This window comes from Alexandromys fortis, unplaced genomic scaffold (assembly GCF_014885135.2).
Source record: "Alexandromys fortis isolate MF-2015 unplaced genomic scaffold, M_Fortis_MF-2015_v1.1 scaffold_30, whole genome shotgun sequence".
NCBI lineage: Eukaryota > Metazoa > Chordata > Mammalia > Rodentia > Cricetidae > Alexandromys > Alexandromys fortis.
The window spans coordinates 121,155-127,154 of NW_026067922.1; the positions used below are offsets into that span (position 1 = coordinate 121,155).

General features: G+C 46.0%; 1 protein-coding gene across 2 annotated transcripts in view; it reads right to left on the minus strand.

Moving 5' to 3' along the window:
* The window catches only part of LOC126501293 (broad substrate specificity ATP-binding cassette transporter ABCG2), a 103,581-nt gene that overhangs the window by 48,727 nt on the left and 48,854 nt on the right, over positions 1–6,000 (minus strand). Inside the window, exon 1 of one of the 2 annotated variants that reach the window (XM_050141895.1) lies at positions 2,903–3,048. The exons of the other annotated variant lie outside the window; for it this stretch is intronic. The gene's annotated coding sequence lies outside the window, so the exon portion shown is untranslated. Of the gene's footprint in view, positions 1–2,902; positions 3,049–6,000 lie in introns of those variants that run through there. 2 annotated transcript variants of the gene reach the window in all.

A 6,000-nucleotide genomic window follows, 5' to 3' on the forward strand; every position in this document is an offset into this window, starting at 1 on the left:
TCTTAGACTTCCCTACCACTGAGGGCACACTCTGAAATAATGGGGAACTCTTACTTCCTTGGTTTCTACTCTTCCTGTAACTGCATTCTTTCTGTGTGTAAAAGAATAACTTTTAGAAACAAACTTTTAGTGATTAAAAGCAAGAGGCTCAAAGTACAAATAAATTTTACAGCAAAAAGCCAACCTAAGTTAACTTCTATCAGTGTACCCATGTAACGCCTCTAGAGCTGTGTTATATAGAATGGTACCACGAGCTATGAGTGACTTGAAATGTGGATAATGTGAACTAAAATATGCTGTACATGATAGAAGACATACAGCAGATTGTAATCAGTACAGAAAAGCTATGTCAATAGTTTCATATTGACTGCAATTTTAAATTAAATTTAATATAGTATTTTATACACTGTGATTTACAGATAAACACAATATTTCACAGTTTCTAAACATCATGCGGTCTCCTTTGAGCATCACAACTATGAGCTTAACTTAGCAAGAGAGAATATGAGCTGCTGGTCTGCTAGAATTGGGTCCCTAGCACTTTAACCTCTTCCCAGGTCGTGCGTGACTCCATTTGTTTAATACTTACACAGTATAAAAGCTTACACAACTACCTCGTTTAGCACTGACAGGTCGGACAAAAGTACTAAATGTCCACAGCCCAGGGTACTACTTTCCTGAAACTTCAACTGACCCACACAGGAACCCATTCAGGGTCCCTTAAGTAAAATATGGATCATCCTAGCTCCTGTGCTCGCTGGAATCAAGAAGCGACTTATTTAATGGGAGAAAAGGAACGGCACAGTTTATAGACCCACGCTCGGTCTGTCTCCCCATCAGCTCATACAGTCTCCTCTCCCTGCGTGCCTTTACAGTGAGCTACTAAGGACCTGCAGGATCTATAGAAAATATCCATTCCTGGACCATGAGATAGCTCCGCCAGTAAAGTACTTGTCAGCATTCAGATCTGCCTTGTAATTCCAGTGCTGGGGAGGCAGCAACAGGCGGGGAATGGGCATCCCTGGTGCCAGCTGATAAGGCAGCCAAACCTACTGGGTGAGCTTGCGACTACTGTGAGAGCCTCATGGAAACACAAGGAGATGTGGGTGGCCTCAGAAAGGACACCTGAGATTATCCTCTGCCCTCCCCCCACAGGTCGGGCTGGGGGTGGGAAAAGGATGGAGGGAACAGAATGGGAGGGGAACAGTAAGGTAAGGAGAGAGGGGGCGGACTGGTGAACACTGATAAAAGTGTAGTCGTCTTTTTCTCCTGCCACTCTCGATTTCCTTTCCCGCAAAGGTGCAATGAAAATGCCGGCCCGGCCGCTTGAGTGTAACAGGAGTGGTGTGCAGCACACTTGCACACAGGAAGCCTCTAGGGCACGCTGAAGTGCACTCCTTCCACTCATCCCAAGGCTAGGATGCTAAGTCAGACTAGTGGAACGGCTCACGGAAGGTGACATGTTTTCTTCTTCCTTTAAGATAACTCTGCTGTCCCTTACTTTCCATCCCTCCACGTCTCCAGCCTACAGATAGTCATGGTGGGCAAGGAACCACCTTGTGTAAGGACAGCTTAGGTTCGCCGAGCCCTTGGGGCGTCTTCCTCTTTCTGTAAGACATTCAGCCAGAATCCCTTCAGAGAGAAGTCACAAAGGTTGTGGCTTTCTAAAAATTTAATTTTCACCTGTAGGATAACTCGAAGAATATAGGACAGTTTAATTACCTGATGTTACCTAAGCCTAATTCCTAGCCATATCCCCAGACTCAGATCCAGAGGGTCAATGCATGTTCTATGGGGTCTTTAATCTTGCCAAGATTGCATTTGCCCTTCCTGAGAAAATGAACATACTCGCTGAGATTAATTATCACTGGAGCAGGAGAAATAATTTTGGTCTATCCATATCTACTCATATCCATTTTAATATTTTTATTTTTGACTTTTTGGGGGGAGGGGGATAGGGTTTCTCTGTGTAACAGCCCTAGCTATTCTGGAACTCACTTTGTAGACCAGGCTGGCCTCGAACTCATAGAGATCTGACTCTGCGTAAACGTGTGTGTCACCAACACTCGGCTCCTTTATTACCACCCTTGAATATCATTCCCTAACTATGTCTTTTGTCTTAATATGGAAATTAACTATGAGCTCAAAATCTGATATTCTCGCAGCTTCCCTGCGATTGGAGAATGGCTGAAAAACAGACTCAGATATCCACAAAAACTTTCGCTATTATTTTAGTACCTATTGCAATAAGTTGATTTTTTTTGAAGTTAATTATTAAAAATCAAGAGCTTGGTGTGACAGTGCCCGGTAATAGTTCTCTGCTGAGGCGGGAGAATTATATGACCTCAAGTTCCCAGCCAACCCAAGAAAGACAGAAAAAAACCCTACTCTGAAAAAAATAAAAAGAGTCAACTGAAGAGTTATCAGAATGCATTCCATACACATATGAAACTGCCAAAGAGCAAAATGTAAAGCAAAGGCAAAAAAAATAGCAATAAAAGACTTAACTATTCATAGAAACATCCGAAAGGGAGCCCAGTATCAAGACACCTAAAACTGACAAAATTTAGGCTCCGGGGGTGGGATTAGCAACAAGCTGTTCAGTCCCCTTGAAAACTTCCCCACTTGTGGTACTGACTCTCACTCCTCAAGTTTACTCCTTCCATCCAAGACCAATGATCGTCTTCAAACAGTGGGAGCACACAGGGGTTGGACTTTCTCCTCCCGCCCGGTACCGCAGCCCCGCTATCACCGCACCGCACAAGTGTCTGGCGAAATGAACGAACCAGTTCGGATTCCCTGCTCACTTCCACACACACACCCCACGCGCGCCCGGTCCCCTCGCCCTCCCCGCCCGCGCGACGCCCAGCACGCTCGCCCGGCTCCCCGGCACGCGGCTCACCTCGCTGTCCCGGGTGGAGCCGCAGCCCCGCCGCCCAGATCCGCTCGCCCGCCCGCAAACACGCACGCCGACCTGCACACCGCCGCCCGCCTGGCGCGTCTGCTCGCCGTCCGCGGGCGCCCCAGGCTCCGCCGCCGTGACGTCAGCTTGCGCCGCCCGGCCGAGCGCGCAGGAGAAGCCGGTCCCACCGGCCGGATGTTCACACGTGGGCAGGGGGCTTCGTGGGCTACGGAGGCGGGGAGCCGGGGTCAAGGCCCGGGCGAGCCTTTGCCCTGGGGTCAGAGGCCTCGAATGAAATATCTACTCTTAGTTCCTTCGCCCTTGTGAATTTGAGGAACTACAAGATACTGAGGATGCAGTTTAGGCGAATTACTGTAATGGTAGCAGGCTGGACTTGGTGTGGACTTTCTGGGGATTTATGGAGATAGGGTAGATGGCTCCCCTGATGAGAGGAAGGGGTCTCGCTTCTGAAGTCACCTGATTCCTTTCTTGTTTGAGAACTTTATCAGGCAACTGGTAAGAATGGAAGGATCCTATGCTAGAAGATGGGGCTTCTCTTAGGTGGATGTACAATGCCTTAGGGAAAAAAAGACAGATAAACTGGAAGACACCAAATTCATCTCTCAGAGACGGTGAAACTTCTACATACAGGCGATCCTGAAAGGGGCACCAGTATGGCTTCAGTCTTAGAGTTTCTATTGCGTTGAAACGCCATGTCCAAAAGCATCTTGGGGAGACTCCATACCGCAGTCTATCTTTGAAAGCAATCAGGGTAAGAACCCAAACAGGACAAGAATGTGGAGGCAGGAGCTGATGCAGAAGCCACGAAGGGACACTGCTTACTGACTTGCTCAGCTTGTTTTTAGAACCCAGGACCACCAACCCAAGGTGGCCCCACCTGCAAAGAGCTGGGCCCTCCAATCAATCACTAATTAAAGAAAAATAAATGTTCTACAGGCTTCCCTACAACCAGATCTTCTGGAGGCCTTTTCCCACCTGAGACTTTGCCCTCTCAGATGACTGTAGTTTGTATAAAGTTCACGAAAAAATAGCCGGACAGTTGATTCACTGTAAACTTAACACACCAAAACAATATTTAACAAACAATATTTAACAATTTTATTTAACAATAACCTTTTCTTTTTACTTCCCCAATATCTCATATTAATAAGTATGACAATATAAAACTCATTACAAACATAAAAATAAGACAAAATCTACAAATTCAAACAATTTAAAAATTTTGTTTTTTTTTTAATTCAGAGTCTCTAACTGTGGGCTCTTATAGATTCAAAATAAGTTCAATCCTTTTTTACTCCAAAAAGAAAGAACCAGGTACAGTCACAATCAGATCAAAACAAAACCAAAGTCCAACCACGTAAGGCTCAGTGCCAGACTTCTGATTCACCTGAGAATCGTGCCTGACCTTCTGGGTTTGTCTAAACGGCTTGTAATAGCACACACAGCTGTTCTCATGGCCTCAGGTCTTCTCCACTCTAGGGCTACTGCTGTCCTTCTGCGTCATCCCACAGTACTGGTGCCACCAGAATGCTGGGGTCTTCAGCTGCAACAGGGCTTTCACCAATAGCTTCTCCCAGGCTCTCTTCCCAGACTCCACCCCAGACACATGGAGCCTAGAGCCTCAGCCGCGTTTTCAGGCTTTCAAAACCAGTACCAGCTGGTAACATGTCAACTACCAAATTCTGCTGTCCGCCCTGGGTACAACCTTGGCTACCTCTGGAACACAGCTTCTGTGTTCTAGTGTGGGGAAACCCTTCCAGTAGATTTCAGCTGAAGATGCTGGTCTCTTCTTAATCACCTCTTATTTCTTAGCTCCAGCTGACCAGCATCAACTGTCTCAATAAAGCAAAGATTTCATTCAGTGGTTCTAGTATCCTGTTAATCACAGCTGATTTTTCAGCCCCAGCTGACCAGAACCATAGATTCTTAATTCAAAGTAGTAAATGGCCCCAACAACCTCTTTGAACTTCCCCCTGAGCTTCCCAATCCCTGACTCTTGTCGAGCCAGGATAAATATTAATGGGGTAGGCAAGCTGAAGCCATGGCATCTGTGGATAGGAGGAAGATAGACAAGGAAGAGAAAAAGTCAGTCCGTTTTCACTGGATGTCACCAAGCAGTCATGCTTGGGATGGAGGAGATGGAGGGAGACCCAAGGTGTCTAGAAAAGCATACTTGGACTTTGCCAGCATCCGAAAGAAATAGAATGAAGAAAGGGGGGAGTTCAATAGTGTTTGCAAGAACGAAGCTCTGTTAGGGACTGCACAGGAGGGGAGGGAAACGTCTGCTCATGGGGAGCATCTGAGGCTTGGCACTGTGCAGCAGGGCTGGAGACCCCTGAGAGAACCCAAGAGAAGCTACTGGTGTACACTATCTCCTAAAGGGAACAATGACCCCTCCTCTCTACTTGGCAGAGCTTAGGATATGTAGAGGAATGGTTGATAAACCCACCTGAATTAACTCTTAAGGGAGGAGATAATAGTAGGTAATGATCTAATCTCTGGAGCAGACCAGAATGCCACGTCCCAAGGCCAAAGATACTCCGTTCTTTTGACCAAGATGAAGTAACTTTGCCTCAATAGGCCTCAACAAAAACATGAATCCCCACCTTTTCATGCGCTATTTTCAATTCCAAGGAGTGACAGGTGATGTTAACAGAGCTGATGTTAACTTTTCTAGGTGAAACAAGGAAATGAGGTGGTTTCAAAGTCAACCAGGACCTCAATGGCCTCCAAGCCTAGCTACCGAACAACAGCCTCATTTTAGGCCAATAGCAAAGCAGGAGTTCTCCACACTGCACCACTAATCTCAGACCTCTGAGAATACAGGCACAGTTTTTCTGTTCTGTTTGGTTGTTTGTTTAATCACTGCGTTGTTTTGTGCTCAAACTGTAAATCCCAAACTATTGTTGGATATCTTAGGAATGTTTTTAATTTCATTTTTATTTCTGTGTTGGAGTGGGGGTGGAGACAGTATGTGGATGTTAGTGCCAGTGCCTGAGGACTTCCAGGAGCTGATCCCCCTGAAGCTGGCTTTGAGGAACTTTCCTTTTTTTTTTTTTTTTTTTTTTTTTTTTAAG